Source organism: Manis pentadactyla, chromosome 6 (assembly GCF_030020395.1).
Source record: "Manis pentadactyla isolate mManPen7 chromosome 6, mManPen7.hap1, whole genome shotgun sequence".
NCBI classification, from domain to species: Eukaryota; Metazoa; Chordata; class Mammalia; order Pholidota; family Manidae; genus Manis; species Manis pentadactyla.
The window spans coordinates 140,648,622-140,667,249 of NC_080024.1; the positions used below are offsets into that span (position 1 = coordinate 140,648,622).

Consider the following 18,628-nt stretch of genomic DNA (forward strand, 5'->3'; position numbering starts at 1 on the left):
ACTCATCACATGTTTCCTATGATGGAAATTCAGGGGGGTGGTTTAAAGAGTTAAAGACTCCCTACCATTAATTTGCATCTGGTGCTTTTAGTGTGTGTGTGTGTGTTTTTTTCTTCCCTGAAAAGTTGGCAGAGCTGCCGATTTTCCATAATGCAAGCATTTGGGAATTGTGAGCGGAATGAAACCGATCCAATCTCCTGACTGCGACATGAATTTTCATTAATTACAACCTTGTCAGCAAAAGCATTATCAAAGCTGAATATGAAAATGCTAATGAGTCCTCATTTGCATATTTTTCTTTGTTGGAATGTCATTAATTATTACATTTTATGATGATGAATGCAGCTGTCGAAGCTCTCCGATGCATAATTAGCCATCAGAATGCCAGGAGCCGATCAGCATTTTTGGGTGAAAAAAACAAATTTCACTTCCACTCTCCCCCCATCCCACCACCACGCAACACACACACACCCACACACACACACACACACACAGCCCGGATGACGACAGTCCTGAGGCCGGACTTTGGGGAAGTTGAAAAGAGCTCATGTAGAGGGGATTAATTTTTGCTTTAAAATTATTTTGTTTTTAGACGATAAGGGTCTTACACAATAAAAGCAGTTCTTAATAAAAAAAAATCGTTATTCCAGCTTAATTAATGCCACGCTTAATTATAACACCATGATGTCAGCGGTTTTAATTAAGTATTGGCTCCGTTACAAAAAAAAAAAAAAAACTCCTCGCTGCAGTAAGTCACAATACAGAGATTCGTGCAAATCATTTCTGCGATGTTTTGGTCTGCCGTGGTTCATGAACTATTCAGATATTACCAGGCAGCATGCAAACGCCAGGCACACACGCGTGCGCAGGGGGGCGCGCCCCGCACCGCACACTCACACACATCAGGCAAAGGGGAAAACCCGTACTTTACTACTACATTACTTGGATAGATTTTAGAGCTTACCTACTTGACCACTTTTTTGAGCTAAAGTGTAAGTGAAGATGACAAAACATAGCTCATCCTCTCTCAGCCGCTGGGAACGGTGTTTTATAAGTAAAAAAAGAAAAACAACACAGAGCAGATGGGACCATTACACATGACCAAACCAATCAATCACAGATGAAGGGCCCAGGTGCAGCGCAGCCGTGCAACAACGCACCATTTCACAGTCTGTCAGACACACACACACGGTCGTCCATGAGTGACCCTCCTCGGCTCCCCCCGGACCTCATCTGGAGCGCTGCGCCCCTCTCGCCTGCCTACGCTCCAACTGACGTCTTCATAATCGCCCTGTCTTTCTATCTGCTTTGGCTCCTGTGAGGAGAGGAGGATGGAAGGGGTGGCGACTGGGGAGGGGGCTGGGAGGACCGGGAGGGGAGATAAGCATAGGGGCTCACATCATTGTCACTTATAAGGAGTCCAGCCTTCTTCCTTCTGCCATCCCCACAGACCCTCCCTCTCAGACCACCATCACAACTGCTTCTCAAACCATCATTAAGCTCATTAATTTTTAAGGGTGACTGCTTGGTTGCTGCACCCCAACTGTCCACCATTAGAAATAGAAATTTTGTTGGTGAGTTTCCTCCCTGGGAGGAAGAGAGATGTGGGAAACTCGAAAAAGTCACAATTAGATTGAAATGTTAGAAATTAATTAACTGGAAGTGGTCAGCATTACTTTCCAAGGCCCCCCAGAATTGGTTCAAATGAAACCCTAGTTACTCAAAAGCCTCTGGGGAGGCAGTTCAGTCTCAACATTTTGTGTCTTCATTGCTGTGGCCTTTGGTGTCCCTATCACAGACGCAACCAAGACTCACTGAACCCAAATGAAATTGTACATTTGCAAGGGTCACAGGATTATCCTGGCAGGACAATTAAAACACCATCTCGGACACAGCAAGTTAACGACAGGCTCCCAGTTTTAAACTCAAATTTCCTAATCAAAGCCTCCCTTTATGTGGCTTGCAGCCTTCTGTGCCTTAAAAACATATATATGTATATTTTTAATTAAAAAGCTCAGTGGTGAAGAAAGAGTAACCAAAAGAATACAAAATGGCATGACTATGTACACCACTTAAGCCCACCTACTATTTTGGCAAGAAATTTTCCCCACATAATGTGGGGGAAAAAAAAAGACTGGCTTTATTGATTCAATATATTCTTTAATCATTAATTCCTTCGTAAGCCTAGATAATTTGTAAGAAAGTTTTTGAGATCTGTCAATAGAGCACAAATATTGTAAGGAATGGGCTTTATTCACTCAACTGAAAATGGTACTTTCCTCAGCTTTAGGAGATGACTGCTCATCCAGTGACTGACTGCTCTCCACAATTTATAATTTATTTTGCCCATTTGGAGATGAGAAAGAGTTTAGGAAAGCACTCAAACCCTATAAAAAACAACTATATGACTGCAAAATAGCTTAAAGGATTTATGTTCCAAAATGCTCATGACTTTGTAGGCTTTACTGGAAAATTTACACTGAGGACAAGAAGAAGTTAATCAAAATAGACCATGCAATCCAAGCACTCTAAGGATTAAGTCAAGTGTCATTTATGTGCAGTTTCATATAATGATATGAAAATAAAATAAGAGTCCAAGCTAAGTTGGGTAAGTACGTGTCCTAAAACCTGCAAGGCATTCCATTTATTGGCAAAGGCAATTTTACAGAACACAGGCAGACTGGATTCGTTGAAATGAAAGCTTTGTCTCTTAGCATGGGCCCTACCATCAATTCAAACATGTTCTCCAAATGGTTTAATGATGCACTTGTTTTCATTTTTTTTTTTTCTTTTTATATTCAGTACACTTCTCATCTCTTTACCAGCCAATTGGTCCTTTGGAAACTTTTAAACATTAAAGTAATAATGAATCTTTCTGTTCCCCAATGTGTCCTGCAATTTTTATGCTTAGTCCTGATAACAAAGAACTTCATCTCTGAACTCTAGAAGAAAAACAGAGAACATATTTACTAAAATCTTCCACAGCTATGTAGAAAGGATCACCTTGTGTTTTGAGTGTGTATTTTTTTTCTCAAGGCACAGACTCTACACATTTGCATTAATAAATTTCTATTTTCAAGCTCAATAGGAATTGCAGTACAAAAAGCAGATGTGTACGTTGGATTCTTTCAAATTAAATTTCCAAAAGCAGAGCCTATTCTAGCTCAAGATCAAAGGAACTAAAACACGATCTCCTCCCCCTTCCAATATAATTACAGAGATTTCATTTCTTTTGTTACAAAGAGCACAACAGGTAAATCTTAAACCTGAAGGATAATGATCAGGTGCTACAGCTCAGCTTTGCTGGGTTGCTGAATCGCTCTGCTCAGTGCCCCTGCTGTTTAAACTACCACTCTACGGGAAGATGGGAAATGTCTAATGCTCCTCTCTACTTTATTCTTGGATATTTGTTTCCTTTTCCACATCAAGACTACACAGAATAGTTCTGAGATGAACACAACCCATTTTATAGCAGGGTTGTCCATCCAAAATGCACAGTGTGAAAAAAATCATCACGTTTGTAGGTGCCTTTTATTAGTAGGCTACCTAAAAACCCTTCTGGAAGTAGATGGGGGTATAAATAATAAATACATGAGGAGTGACACTGTTATGAAATGTCATATCCTGGCAGTCCTGTGAAAGGACAAGGCCCTGGGGAGGGAGAAGAAAAGATGGAAACTGCAAAATCATCCAAAACTGAGGATCGAAGGGAAATCTGTTCCACTTTGGAATGATTAGCATGATGTATTCCTTTGAGAAATACAGGTAAAGAGAGAACAAAATTTAATGTCAAAATCCACAAAAACAGAGAACTTTGGGAGAGAACACCCTCTGGGCTTCAACATCCTTGAGAGTGACTACATTCTACATATGTATTTCCATCTCCCTTTTAAAATTCCTGGTACCTCATTTCATCCTTTGCTGCCCATAGGCATCTGTTCCCCTCTAATTATTTGCCATTTAGAAAAACTCTACTTAAATTCCTTGTGCATCTGTCCTTTGCTTAGTGTATATTTGTGATGCTTAAACATGGTGCTTGATGTTAGAGCAGCCTCAAATATAAGTACAAAAACTTTCTCATCCCAGAAAAATTTTTCCACATTTTCTACCCCAAAATGTATATACAAAGTAAATTCAATTTCCCAGGATTTTATAAAATAAGTAGGCACTCCTATATATATATATATCATACACACACACACACACACACACACTCTTCAAAGACTTGGTGTTGGTAAACAAACCTTCTAATGTATCTTCTAATCAATGCCTTCACGATATAAATGACATTAATAATGTCCTTTCCAAAATATAATCTTTTACTTTTAAGTGGCTAGGGTTTCCTGGCTTCTGAATTATTTTTTGCTAGTTTATGAAATGGAATATGATTATGTGCAAGGGAATACCTTTAAGAATATCCCCTCTTGAGAATAGAGGGGACAAAAAATCTTGAAAAATCACAGTTTGGTAGCATCGAAAACCCAAAACCCAAACAGGTTTGATTTCTTCCTACATCTTTTTCACATACCCTTTCTCTTTGCCGAGTCCCTCATCCTTCCAACTGTTTTCTTTCTCCATTGTCCCTCCCTTAAAGAAGAGGCACTGCAGGAGGAAAAAGTCTTGGGCTGGGAACTAAATTTAATTTTGCCAATAACTTGGAGTAAATGATGCCAAGGCTGAGGAATAATTACTATTAATAGTATTAGCAATAATAATAATAGTTTATGACAAACACTTTGCAGTGCATTAGGGTGATTAATAACATGGATTTGGGAGTCAAAACACCTAGATTTGAATGCCAGATCCACCTCTAATGAATTTATGACCCTGGCAAGTACCTGAGTATCTTGGTGCCTCCATTTTCTCATAACAAAAAAAAAATAGCACTAGTAATAACATCTATGTCATATGTTTGTTATGAGGAATAAGTAAGTTAAGAGATTAAAGGCACTCAGAAAATGTATTTCCTTATTCTTTATCATCTGTCTACACTACACTGTTAGTTTCATGGAGAAAGAGTAGCTTCTTTTTTACCACTATATTCATGTGCCTGGCACATAGTAGGGAGTTGGTAAATGAACAACTATTCAGTGAATGAATGGATAAACAAAGAAACATGACTTATTCTGTAAGAACCAATAATTCTAAGGCTAAATTATTAAATACTTACGAGGTGTAATTACTATGGTACTTTGCATGACCTCTGTCTTCAGGAAACTGGTATTAGGGGAATGAAGCTAAGTACAAACAGCTATCATTATAAACCATAGAGGAAAAATCACATCAGAGGTATATAAGATGAATACTTTGCTAGGTCAGAGGAAAGGTAACTTGGTTCTGGGGGATGGGAAGTGGTGTCTTCCTACTCAATGATTCCTCCAAGGAAAGGTCTTAGAAGAGGCCAATAATGATCACTAAGTAGTAGCTCCAGCCAGTAGACAATGCTCAGTTCTCATCTTCCTTGGCAGTCACAAAGATACTCTCAGACCCTCCTTCTGAAAAATATGCTTGACATGGCTTCCACGATATTACATTCCTTTTTCTCCTGCTTCTTGAGCATTCTCTTTCACTCTCACCCAAAAGCCTCTGTCGAGAATCTTTCCATTGCCAGGCTCCAGGTCCACTTGTTACTTGAGACTCCACACAGTCTCTTACCTGAAACTGGCATCTATATGCTGAAGACCCTTTCAGTTGTAGACCTTGTGCTCAGATGTGTCTGAGCTTTACACTCTTAACTCCAATTGCATACTTGGTATCTTCACTTGGATGGTTTAAAAGTGCCTCAAACTTAACACCAAAATCATGACCTCCTTCTGCACCTAGACATCCACTAATGATCCCTGGAATCTGACAGAAATTGAAATTACATTTATTAAGAATCTAGCTCCTGTGCTAGATTCATATATCTCATTTAATCTTCATTACAATGCTCAGGTAAATGGTATTATCTTCATTTTTAAGGTGAAAGTAGTAAAGCTCAGAGAAATTGCCTCCATTTAACCTCAAGACAATGGATTTCAGGCCACAAATCTCGAAATTAAGAGGATCAATAATGTCTGATATATAGAAACAACCTTCTTCCCTTACTTTGAGATTCATAACTTAGAAGAGACTGTTTTACTATGAACTTCCTGATTCACAATGGAGAGATATTTTGTTGGAGAATCAGTAAGAGGTCTACCCAGGGGAAAAGGAAAGGTATATAGTAACATCTTAATCAGAACAAAACAGACAATAAAAAAGTAGAAAGCTTATACAAAAGAAATGTAAATTGGAAAAAAGCTAAGTAAAAGCTAATAAAATAAAAACTATAAAAAATAAAGATACTTAAGTATATTTTATCATGAAAAGCTACAAAAAATGGAACTTTTAAAAATCAGTAAATATATCCATAGTAAAAATAAGAAATCAAGAACCACAAAAGGCCCACAGAAAGCATATAAAAGAAACAAATCCTTGGCAGGGTTGCCCAAAGTGAACCAACCTCAGTGGCGGCTGACTCCCTCTGTCCGAGCCCTGGACCACACCCAACAGCAGCTCCGGGCACATGGCATCTTCTCTTCCTCTTACCCCTTGAAGCTCCACAGAAGCCACAAGTACTGCAGCATTTTTACACAATGCCATGATTATATTTTGGACAAAACGTGTACCCTTTCTTGGTAAAAAGTGACATACTGGACCATCATATTGCTCTCACTGAAGAAGGGACTTACCAAGTCTTCCTCAGCCCAGGTGACTAGCCCCTGACTCCCCAAACCTGCAGATTGCCCTGTCTCCTGACATGACCTATCTCAGACTAAAGGTCGGCTTGCTCAGCTGGTCACAGGCAGGCAATGGCAGCCTGTCTCCTTGGAGGGAAGCCCTCGGTGATTCTGATTCTGCTCTCTGCGGATGGTTGGCTGGGGCTTCCCAGACACAGGGTATTAGACATGTTGACCTAAATGTTACACACAATATTACTCATATAGTATTAATATTAGAACATTCATCTCTCTGTATCCACAGTTTTAGACCTTTGATCTCTCCAGCTGTCAAAGAAAAATACTTTTCTGTCAGAGAGTAAAGTGGATCAAACCCTTCTCTCTATCAATCTCTGACAGATCCTGCCGCATTTTCTGACTCACTAGAGAGAATTTCTCTGTTCCAGGACTTTTCATGCCAAACTGACCATGATTTGTGGTAGGGAAGGATCGTGGCTATGTGGGGGAGGCAGAATGGGTAAAAAGTAGTTCACTTTATGGCTCTTAGCCAGCAGTCACAACCATGGTAAAGGGTATAATTTTCAAGTTTTCCACCAGCAATCTGGAAGAGGTAAATTCTTAGAGCAAAAACAACTATGTTTGGACTCCCAAATCAAAAATGCCACTTGCTAGCCATGCAATTCTCCAAGACAGCTGCCCTACTGAAGATAAAAGAGTGGTCCTCTACCACGCAGCTACTAAGCAATGCCACTGCAAGCCAAATCCCACTCTAACACTAAAGTCCAGCTCTTCCTGGGATAAAGCATGAAAAAGGGGAACAGCTAATAAAAGGGTAGTGAAGGGAACAGAAAGAGTTAGTGGATCTTGACATTGTGGATGTTGAGGGAGGTTGGTCTGAAAAATAAGAACAGGCTAAGTAAAAGCATGGAATTTTAACCTGTCCTACCGCAGAAAACATCAGACTACCCTTCGAGAATAAGTCGTTTCAGGAAAGACCCTAGACTACACACCCCACTGAGGCGTGATTCCACAGGCCTGAAATGTGTCCCGAGTTCAGCATGACCCCAAGAGACTGGAAGTAAGTGATCTGTGAACCACGTTTTGACAACCACCGCCAGGGAGAAGAAGACACATTTTCACATTTATGCACAGGGTGAAAAGGAGTCGGGAGAAAGGGATGATGGAAGAAAATATAAAGGGAACTAACAATCTCAGAGAAGATTTCAGGACAAGCAAGTTAAAATAAGCTGAAAGATGCAAATACTGAAGACTGTCAGGAGACTGACCAAGAGCCATATTTCCTTCTGAGAGATGACTGAACAAGAAGCCAGGACAAGTTTAGTGGCAAATATTGTAAGATCAACTACCTAAAAGCAAGGAGAACATCCGAGAAGTCCGACACGCTCCTATAATGCTAAGACTCCTGCTTCACCTTGCTGCCCCTTTTTTTCCTACCTCTTTTCTTCACTGAGGACCACTGGATCAGATCCACTTAGGGTACTGAGCTCAGATTTAACAGTGAAAGTCTGCAGCAAAAAAGACAGTCAATGGTGAATGGTGAATGGTGGTAAAAGAAAAAATGAACCAAGCTCGGGTCATCTCTACCTGCAGTCTACGGGGAATCGGAGTTAGATTGGAGGTGCTGTGGCAGTCTGGCAAGATCCAAAGCTTCTTGATTTTTAACAAATCCTAGCATGACACAAATAGGTATTCAAAATTGCTCATGGGCTATGGTATAAGTAAAGTCAAGGGGCTTTCCAAAGATACAGCAACTACGGAAGCAAGAGGGCATAAAAATACAGAAGGGCAGGGAGTGACACAGCTTGGAAAGTCAAAGAAAAGGTAGTTTGGAAATTTAGGTTGTAAGCGCTTAAAAATGATAATCCTCATATGAGAAAAGTGAACAAAGATTTGTATTTAGCCATCCTCTTCATCAGGTCAAATAAGTGGAAGGCGGGAAGTAGAAGCTAAAACCCAGTGAAGATTAATGATGTGTCAAATCTTGGGCTAGGCATTTCCAAAACATTGTGAAGGAGGCCTTGGTATCCCACACATGTAAAGGAGGACAGTGGTCTATGTGGTTGAGTCAGGATACAAACCATGTCTGAGTGAGTCCTGAAGTGGAGTCTCTCAAAAAGTACACAAACTAAATTAAGAATCTGCTAGAGAAACCCACTGTTCACCTTGCCCCTCTCATTAAAAATATACATTATTCTGACTTCTTGAATTCTGATTTTCTAAATTGTTCCTAAGTGCTTTATGCTATTTTGCCTAAATTTGTCAAAGGTTGTAAACTACTTGGGTGTAAACACTGACCTAAATTCCACAGAGGAGTCCAATTCTAGGCCAGCAGTGCAGTTGGTAAATCCAAGTCCTCACCAACTGCATGCATTCCAGTTAATAAAGCGACAGGTCCTATGCTCATCAGCCTTACTTAACCCTTCTTAAAAAATAATGATGGTGATATTTTCCTTTGACTTGTGTGACCCTTAATCACTCTTTTAAGATCTTTTTCTTTATTATGGAGGCTTAACAGTGTGCTGAAATGTGTTAAAGGAAAATCATTAGCGTGGTTCTTTAACCCTGGCTTTTTGTTAACATATCTCACCTTATATTTATTTCTAATACTTTTTACCTGTCACATCTACCTGCACTGTCCAGGGAAGCAGTTAGGTCTTCTGGTTAAGAACACATGCTTCAGAGTCTATCAGGACTGTGTGCAAACCCCAAACACATCACTAGCCAATTAGGGGTGTGCCCTCTGTTTGGGTTACTTCAACCTTTCTGTCCTTCACTTTCCTTATTTGTAAAATAAGGATAATCAATGCTTTTCACAAAGTGTTGCTGTAAGATCAAATCTGCAGGTAACAGCACAGTGTTTGACACATAGTAAGAGTAAAATAACTAGTGGCTATTATAAGCACATTAGGATATTGACAAACATTTATGGACATTAGCAATAAGAGTATGGATGCTGTCATATTTAGAATTTGGTGCTGATGTAACACAGATTTAATCACAGATACAAGGACTGGACCTTAATCTGGACTGTTCTGGAAATGCATGCCTTTGGCAAGATGTAAAGAGAATGGAGAACTATGGGATTAAATGTTTCTCCAAATACATACAACTGTGTGTGTTGCTGCTGCTGACAGCAACGTCTATGCAAGAAGCACCAATGATTTTCAACTGTACATATTTGTGTTATGCTAAGAGGAAAAACACAGCATCTTGATGGTTCCCAAGGCTTTCTGTTTTTGCTAATATATTTTAGTTCCAAACGAGCCTCCTCATTTTATGACCTCTTCCCCCTGCACCTTTCTCTCTGCTTGTGTCCGTTATGTGCCCAATCATCCATGTGCATGACGCTGACAGAGCCATTTCCTCTTCAGCTGTTACCCTTGAGTAGTTTTCCAGTCCTTTATAGGCTAACATTTAAAGGCATAATTCCTACTCACTTGCAACTTTTACTCTGAAAGAAATAAAACAAATCAGGCTAAGATTGCTGGAGTAAAATATTTTTTTTCAAATACCTCTCACATATTGAATAGTTTCATTCAATGCTCTTAAAATTGTAAGCAAATTCAAACAAATCTTTCCTTACTCACTGTGGTCCCCTTTTGCTTCTATACTCTGACTTTTAGTAACCTTTTTGCTTTAATTACACCAAAAAAGTGGTTCACCATAATAAAACAGCAATATCAATAATTAATTTTAAGTGATAAGCAAATGTCTAGTTTCAGTCACGATGTAAAATATTTATATTTTTTGTTTGCATGGTAAAAAAAAAAAAAAATCAAGCAATTGTTCCATTTAGTGATTTTGTCAAAATGCTCCAAGGAAGAACCGTGGTTCTGGTAATGTGTTCTAAAAACAGGAATATAGGAAAACCCCCGTATACTGATCACCCCTCAAATGTTCTCATTTCAACGTTACAGATAAGCCTTGTATCTAACTGATCAACTAGAAATACTGACTGCAGTGAACTTCGGCACTTTTCCTCAAGTGTGATATGCTCATTGCTCAGCCCAATGCCTGGCACAGAGTGACTGATCAATAAGTATAAATTATAGGTAACCACCAACTTTGCCTGTAAATATATTGAGTTATCAGTAAATCTGCAGTCATCAGATCAAAACTGGAAATGATTGCAAAGTTATTTTTATTAAATAGTCTTTGATTTGGCTTAGTGATATTTTCATTATTTGGCTCAGTGATATTGGCAAATGCTGAGACTGTAATCATTTGGACTACACATGTTTCTGGCCCATTTTCAAAACCACTAACAACATGTTTATCATTTGTCTCTCCCCACTTGAATAAAAGCCCCACAAGGGCAGGCATTATTTTCTGCTTTGTTTCCAGATGCATCCCCAGTGCTTGGCACATAGTCTGTGCTGAGCTCATGTTTGCTGAGTGAATGACACACTCATTGCTGAGTGAGTGTAACGGGGCTTGTAAGGTCCTCCATGAGTTGGCTCTCCTGGACATGGAGAACCTAATGCCTCTCACCCTCCCTCTTCCACTGCTCTGAAAGGGATGTCCAATCATTTCCTTCCAGCCTTCTGCAGGCATAACTCCTAGGCCTTGAATATTCCTCCATCTCGTTCTCACACCTGCTCTCTTTGGCTGACTGTCTCCTCCTGATCATTCAGATCTGAACTTAGATGTCAATTTCCCTAACTTCCTCTGGACTATGTCCCCCCTCCCTGCTAGGAGTTCTCATAGAACCCTGTATTTCTCTTGGCCTGTTCACGGGTTTTGTCTTCCACCAGACATAAAGTACTCCAAGTATGTGATATCCAAGGGTATACCCCTAGCACCAGGACATGCCAGGTATTTGGCACAAAGCTTGTGCTCAGTAAATACCTGATGAATGGAATTAACGAATAACTTAAAGACTGAACACTAACATAAGCAAGAACAATAAGAAGCCCATTTCTATATGCAGAGCAACTGATACTAATGAGTACATACAAGTCAAATAAGCAATATATTTAAATAAGCAAACAACGTAATTTAAAACCCAATCAATCAGTATATTGTTGACCCTTTCTGTAAATTATAGGAATTCTTGGACTGTTAAAGTGGGATATACCTTCAAATAAAACTTTACCAATCAAGATTCTGTAATTAGAAAATAAGTTCATGGGTAAATAAATGGTTATTAGTATCCTAAGAAATAATTTCACATGACGAATGATTGAACTACTTTATTCATTCAAATAGAAGAACCTTAACTCTCTCTAAAGGTTACATTTTTCAACTTGCCAAAAATTCTAAATAAAAGTAGGTGTTAATAATTTCAATGGTAAGTGGCATGTTCTATGACATGTGCAAAAACTACTAAATACCTAAATTCCTACATTTTTCTTTAACTTGGGGCCACATATTACACATACAGAAGCCTTTAATCAATATTCTCTCTGCATTTTAATTTTATTAAACTAAATACACAGAATTCAACAGAAGCACAAAGGTCTGTCTGTTACTGTGGCTCCAGGAGCCTCAGTGAACAGGCTGGGAAGCTCGGGCTCTGGGCGCCTGAAGTCAGGTCTGCATCCATGTGATCAAAACCTTTCCATGTGTATGAAAAAGCCCAATCAGACAAACAGAGCTCTGTCATTCTAAAGGTGACAGGACACATGAGAGAATATCCTTATTATCCACCTCACCATTTCACAGATAATGAAAAAAAAAAAAAAACCTCTCATAAAATCAAACTACAGCAATTTGGGGTTTGTGTTCCTTTTATTGAATAAGTAGCCTTAAAAAATATTTTATTGTGTACAATAAGTTGTAGAAAATAGCAGAGATACTATTACAAAATGTAACAAAATCACCCATACTTGCCTATAACCAATTTTGAGGCCAATTGCACAGCATTCTTAGCTATTTCCCTAATATTTCTGCATAAGGCAAACTTCCTTCTTCATTGTCATTTAGTCTTAGCTGTATATTATAAAAAACAATAAATGGATGTTCTTTCTGAAATATTTATAGTGCTGAGTTTACTCTAATTTGGCTTGTCTTTCCTCTAAATTAGTAGAAAACCCATTAACATTTTTCTTACAAGGAAAACCATTCCCACAGCAGAGACATACTGTTTAATTGTGAATCTACAATATGAATGTCTATTATTCATATCATTATTACAGAGGCAAACCTTTGGGGCCATTAAGCTCTTATTGATTTGAAGGACAAATAAAATAAAAAACAGAAATGACTCAAGCCCTTTCTGGGAGGATGCACAATTTTAACATATTAAAAAGTGTTCATTTTCTTTGACCTAAAAGAGTTATTAACTTAACGGCATAGAAATATCTTGATGGTAAATAGTCAGGTGCTAAGTAGGTGATGACTCACTTTTACTGAGTGAAAAATAAATAGGAGGATTTAAAAATATGTGCTCAGTTCAAGAAAAATGAATAGTTTTCAAAACTAAAATGACAGTTCTTTGAAATGATGTGTAGGTCAGAGATTCTCAAACATGGCAGGACTTGAGTGTCACTGGGTGTACTTTTAAATTAGATGCTTGGATCCCAGCCCAGATCTCAAATACAGGATGCCTGCAGGTGGAACCCAGGCATCTGCACTAGGTAAATGGCCCAGAGGTAACTCAGATACACAGCAAAGGTGAAGATTTATAAGATGTAGTCATATTTCCTTATGGAGTTCAGGGGCCACAGGCTGACAGCTAAACATACTTTCTGTCAGATATATAAGGACATTAGGAAATAGTGGGATAAAGTGACATTCCAAGTAACTGTAGACCAAGGGGTACCAAAGTTTCTTTCTGGAATTCTCTGTCCAGCTTCTACTTTCTCATCAGTCACACAGCACTTGGGGGTGGGGGTGGGAGGGATTGATGGTGTTGTGTTTATAGTTGTGTCATGCGTGTTAGTCTCGCTATTGACAAGGAAGTAGACTCGTGCAAGTCTGACAGTCCCAATCCCAGGGAAACAACCAATCAAATTGTAACAAAAGCAATTATGATATAGCTTAGTTGATCCTTCTTCTATGCATGAACTTAAGTCTACCCACTTTCAGAGACACTGAAACGCAGAACATGTGCATATGAGATTCAAGAGCTCATGGGAGTAGGGGAGGGGCTTTTCCTACCAAAGATCCCCACCTACAGTCCTGGTTGGATAGGCAGCACCAGAGACTACTAATTTTATTAAGAAGATTTTGGTCTTGAGAACAAGGCATCATAGGACAGAACTGTTCAGTATATTGAAGTCTCTTTGTGCCTCTCCTACAAGCTCAGAAACAACATCCCTGAAACATCTCTCATATGCCATTCTTCGGTAGCCACTAAAGCAGTGTCTGAAGGTGAGAAGAAGTGGCCACAGTGAAGCCCTCCTCACAACAGATTTGCATTTATCAGTGTCCTCATCTGACACAAAAGCAAAGAAAGATTCATTCTGGGAAGAGACAAGGAAAGGCTTTTTTGCAAGTGAGGTTTACTGGACCCCAAAGTTTCACAGAGGCACAGAGAGGGAAATGGGGTAGCCCAAAGGGAGACAACTGTGGCCAGTCTTTGAACCACAAGGTTGAAATGCAGGACCTGGGGAAGATGGAGGAAGGAAAAAGGACATTTGAAAGTACAGCCTGTCACTGCCCAAGACAATGCTGTGAATCCCAATACAGCACAGGAGGGTAAGGACACCTCAGTGCATCTGCGGGCAGCTGGTGGGGCGCAGCCAACAAGTCTGGTCTGGAGAACTGGGGAGACAAGTGAGCTTGGCTAGAGAATGACCCGCATCTGAGAACCAGGAAAAGGAAGCCGCCAGAGGATGCAGCCCACGGAGGCCAGCACCGCAAACAGACCCGCAAAGAGGCCACCCTTCTCCAGACACTCTCCAGGACGAAGCCAGTCAAAACTAAGACCAGGTATGACACAAAATTCAATCAATGGCTATTTTCTTTGCTACGCATGAGGTAGGGTTGCCTACAGGTGTTGCTTCTGAGGGAGAAGTAACTTCAAAAACCCTAAGGACATGTCTGCCTCTTTCAGCGCTGCCCTCTGGGATCCAGCCCGCTGCCTGGCACCAAGGAGTAGCCAATAACACTGGCTGAACCAATGACTCAGTGAATAGCCTGCAAACAAAAACAAGACCTAATAAACACCCGGCAAATACTTAATAAACACTAAACACCAGGCATAGCGGGATAACTCTAGATTGAGAACTTGGGGAAGAAAAATGGTGTCTTCATTATTCAAAGGCCACTTAGGAAATTTCTCTTTTTTTTTTTGAAGTACACCAGTTTATTCCCTTCAAGGGTAAATTTCAAAGGGGCTCGTCTAATGCATTAACTAGATAAATCCACAAAATAATGTCCAACCATTCTAAGAAACACAGTTAATTGTTCTCACCTGCCCAGCTTCTTCATTTCTCTAACTTGTCAAGATTTTTAGGTGCCTACTGCTAAGCTTTAGGGTTCTATTGGGTTTCCTTCTCATCCCTTGATCACCTGTTTCGGCATGATCCTGATTTCCTTTGTATTTCTTCATTCTCCCCTGGGAAATTTATGTCTGTTTCTGGCATCTGTCCCCCATCCTCTTTTGTGAACACTGAGGTGAAAAATTCATTTACTTTTTAGCTGGGTCTCCATTGCCTGTCAATAAATTACCCTCTCTATCTCTTGGAGGCTTGACAAACCCTTTTTGGACCTCCTGTTCTTTAGGCGCTTTCAGAAATAGCTCATTATTATTTATCACCATCTCATAAGTAATCTTTCTTGCTTTTTTCACTAAATTTTGGGATCTTTTTTTTATATTCTTCACATCTTCCTATAATCATGCCAGTCTCCTCCTCTATAACACTCGATGTCAACTGTGCCTCTTTCTTGATAAATAATTGCTTTGTGCTCTTCAGTTTCCAATCCTGTTAGCCTGATGGTTGGAATGTTCTTACAGTGTGTTTATTCTTACACACAGCTTAACTTTGGGGCATCTGCATACTGAATTTATCTCTACATATGCATGCTCTTTCCCACTCCAGGTGCTTTTTTTTTCATTATTTACTCCCTTTTATTCTCATTCTGTTTCATAGAGTCTGAAGTTCAAGGGTGACTATTACATTTTGTTTCAAGGGACAGAAAGGTTGCTGTTCTGACTCCAGATATTCTGCATTTTTCAATGTTTATACCAATGGCTCAGATAATATTTGCTATGAAAAGCATCATTTGATGACCAAATCTAGTGCAACAATCCTCCAGGTCCAAACTTCTACATGTGCTGCAAATTTGCATAACCAAATCAAGCTTTCCTGCTCTTTCTTTCCATTCTCTAGTTTGACCACAGACATGCTAAAGTCTCTCGCTGGATTATTATCATGCTCTTAAAATATTCTCCAATTCTACACTTCCAATCATATCCTTTGTTTTACATAAAACTTAATCAAGAGGAGTTTTACTTAAGTTTCTGCTTGCACATAATGATAAACAGCTTAAGCTACATTCAAGTACATTCCCAACCATTATTTTTCTTTCTATACCAACACAGATAAATCACATTTTATCTACCTCATTATTTTCCATCATGTCCATATTCTAGTAGTCCTAACTATTTGATGGGCAGAATTTAACTCCTTTTCCACTGCAATTTTTGTAACCTTTAATCACTAGCCAGTATTAAGTTGTTTGTTTCAAGTGACGTCTATTTACTGCAAACGAAAAAGCTAAGGAATGGATACCAGGAAGTACCTGGATTATCTGATCAGTGCTTACATGCATCTAGATAAAGTAAACTGAATGCTGTATACGTACTAAAAATTATTGCTCAAATGTAAACTAAACAAAAGAGAACAGCTCTTTCTTTCCACTCCTGAGCTTTCTGGTAGATACCAGCTGATAAATTATGAAAGAAGTGCAAAACAGAAGGATTTTGCCCCTCCAACACGGAGCGGACCAAGGGAGCTGAATAACAATATTGAGTAATGTAGCCACCGATCAGTAGAAACTCTAGCAGACCACAGCTTAGTGGGAATTTATATCCCGCCCTTTTATCCAATAAACAAACAAAAACAGTAAAGAACCACCAACAAAAACATTGTTATACCCATTTTAAATAAGTAGAAATTTGCCCAAATAGAAAGTGACTTCTCTAAGATCACTAAGAAATCATGGCGATCTGGTCTAATTGGTAATGCTTTTAAGCACCACATTTAACTGGATTTTCTTACAGCACTAATGTTCCTCCACTGACACAACTTAGCAGGCAACGTATTTACAAAACTGTAATAGCCTGAAAAGAATTAACAATGAACAATGTGCAAAATAGTCAATTACAGGCTTAAACTTTAAACAAGCACTTACAATGAAGATTTTAAAAAACTATCTTGGCTATTGGGTCATTTTCCAGGCTACTAACTGCTAAACCATGTGCAGAACGTGCTTCCCATTTAACCATTTAGATTTTCTAAAAAGGGAGCTAGCTTTGCTCTGCAGGCAGACTCAAGCTGGTCTTCAATTTGATTTTTAAAACAGGGCAGTTCAAAACCAATAAGCTTTTTGCTAAAGATCATCTGAAAAGAAAGAAAAGGGGAAGTAGGTTTTATTTTAAACACGTTAATTTGTCTATGAAAATGAAAAATACAACCTTACTTTGGTTTAGAAAAGCATAGTAGTTGAATAAATTCTCCAGCCCTGTCAGTTTCCAAGGATTAATAGCCACAAATCTCAGCTCTTCTGAGACACAGCACTGGCACCAGGTGCTGATGCAAAACTAACATGTAGGAAGCCACGATGTTTTTAAAAGCTACAGGGAATGTCTAAGTATTTCCTAACTTAACAAAATACCTCTCGGGCCTTACATGTAATCAGATACAATGAAATTTGAAAGTTTTACTCTCAGAATGGCTGGCTTCCCTCTCCCAATGGTACCAGATCAAAACCCACACACAAGGAAATGAATAGAACAGAAGTGAGGTGCACAAATGGACTTTTGCAGGCCGAGTCTGAAGTCCTACACACTGGTGTGATGAACCACAATGGGTTGGCTTTTTTAACGTACCATTTGTACTTCTTGTGGATGGGACCACAGAAGAAGTCAGGGAATGGTGTGTCCAGAGAGAAGTCTACAGCTGCAGGCACTGTGCTGAAGTCCCTGATGCCTTGTCACCATTGTGACATTTATTATGGGAACAAGTCAGGTTGACCTAACCTTGTGTGAGGTCCCCACGGCTTGTGGATAAAACAAGTCACTGGATGCTAACGCATTCCCTCCCTCTCTCTCTGAGTATGCCGAGCTAGCTATCAGCTCAATGCCTTGCAGTAGGACCCTGTTCTTAAAAGTTCCTGGGAGCTCACACATGGCTCTCGAGGGATTTTGTTTGTCTTAAGAACTGTGTTCCTGAAAAGTTCTCATGAGTCTACTTTTTCATAGACTAAATTTAAAGGCATCCTCTGGCAAATCCTCTCTAAAGGAAATAATTACCATTCAATTTATCTTCAGTGTAGACCCAAATTTTTATAAAACCTTCAACATCTATAATGTAACATCTGGCTCATCTTGTAATTTTCTGTCTTAAAATGAGGTGTAGGTGAAAGGACACCTACCAGGTAATTTTAAGATGTTTGTTGGTGGTGCTTTATTTGTTTTGAATTCTTTTCTGGTAACCAGTTAAGAATTATCTGTCAAGAGCAACTTTATTCATCATCGTATCTTATTTATTGCCTGGTAAATTTGGTTAATTGCACAACTCAAAATCAAGAAAAACATTTGCTGCTTCTCACAGAAGAACCAATTGCTTCAACCTTTTTCTCCAGAGAGGAAAATAGTGACAGCAAATAAAAGAATCCACGATTACAGAAAGGGCCTCCATTTACTCCCCACACACACTGCAATAGTATTAGTGAACATTTATTGAGTGTTAATGACATTCTGGGCACTCCTCTATGCATTACCCATGTATTACATC

The 18,628-nt window shown here is 39.2% G+C and overlaps 1 protein-coding gene across 10 annotated transcripts in view; it reads right to left on the minus strand.

Annotated features, from left to right (window-relative positions):
* The window catches only part of TCF4 (transcription factor 4), a 333,945-nt gene that overhangs the window by 187,265 nt on the left and 128,052 nt on the right, over nucleotides 1–18,628 (minus strand). The gene's annotated exons all lie outside the window — the stretch shown is intronic.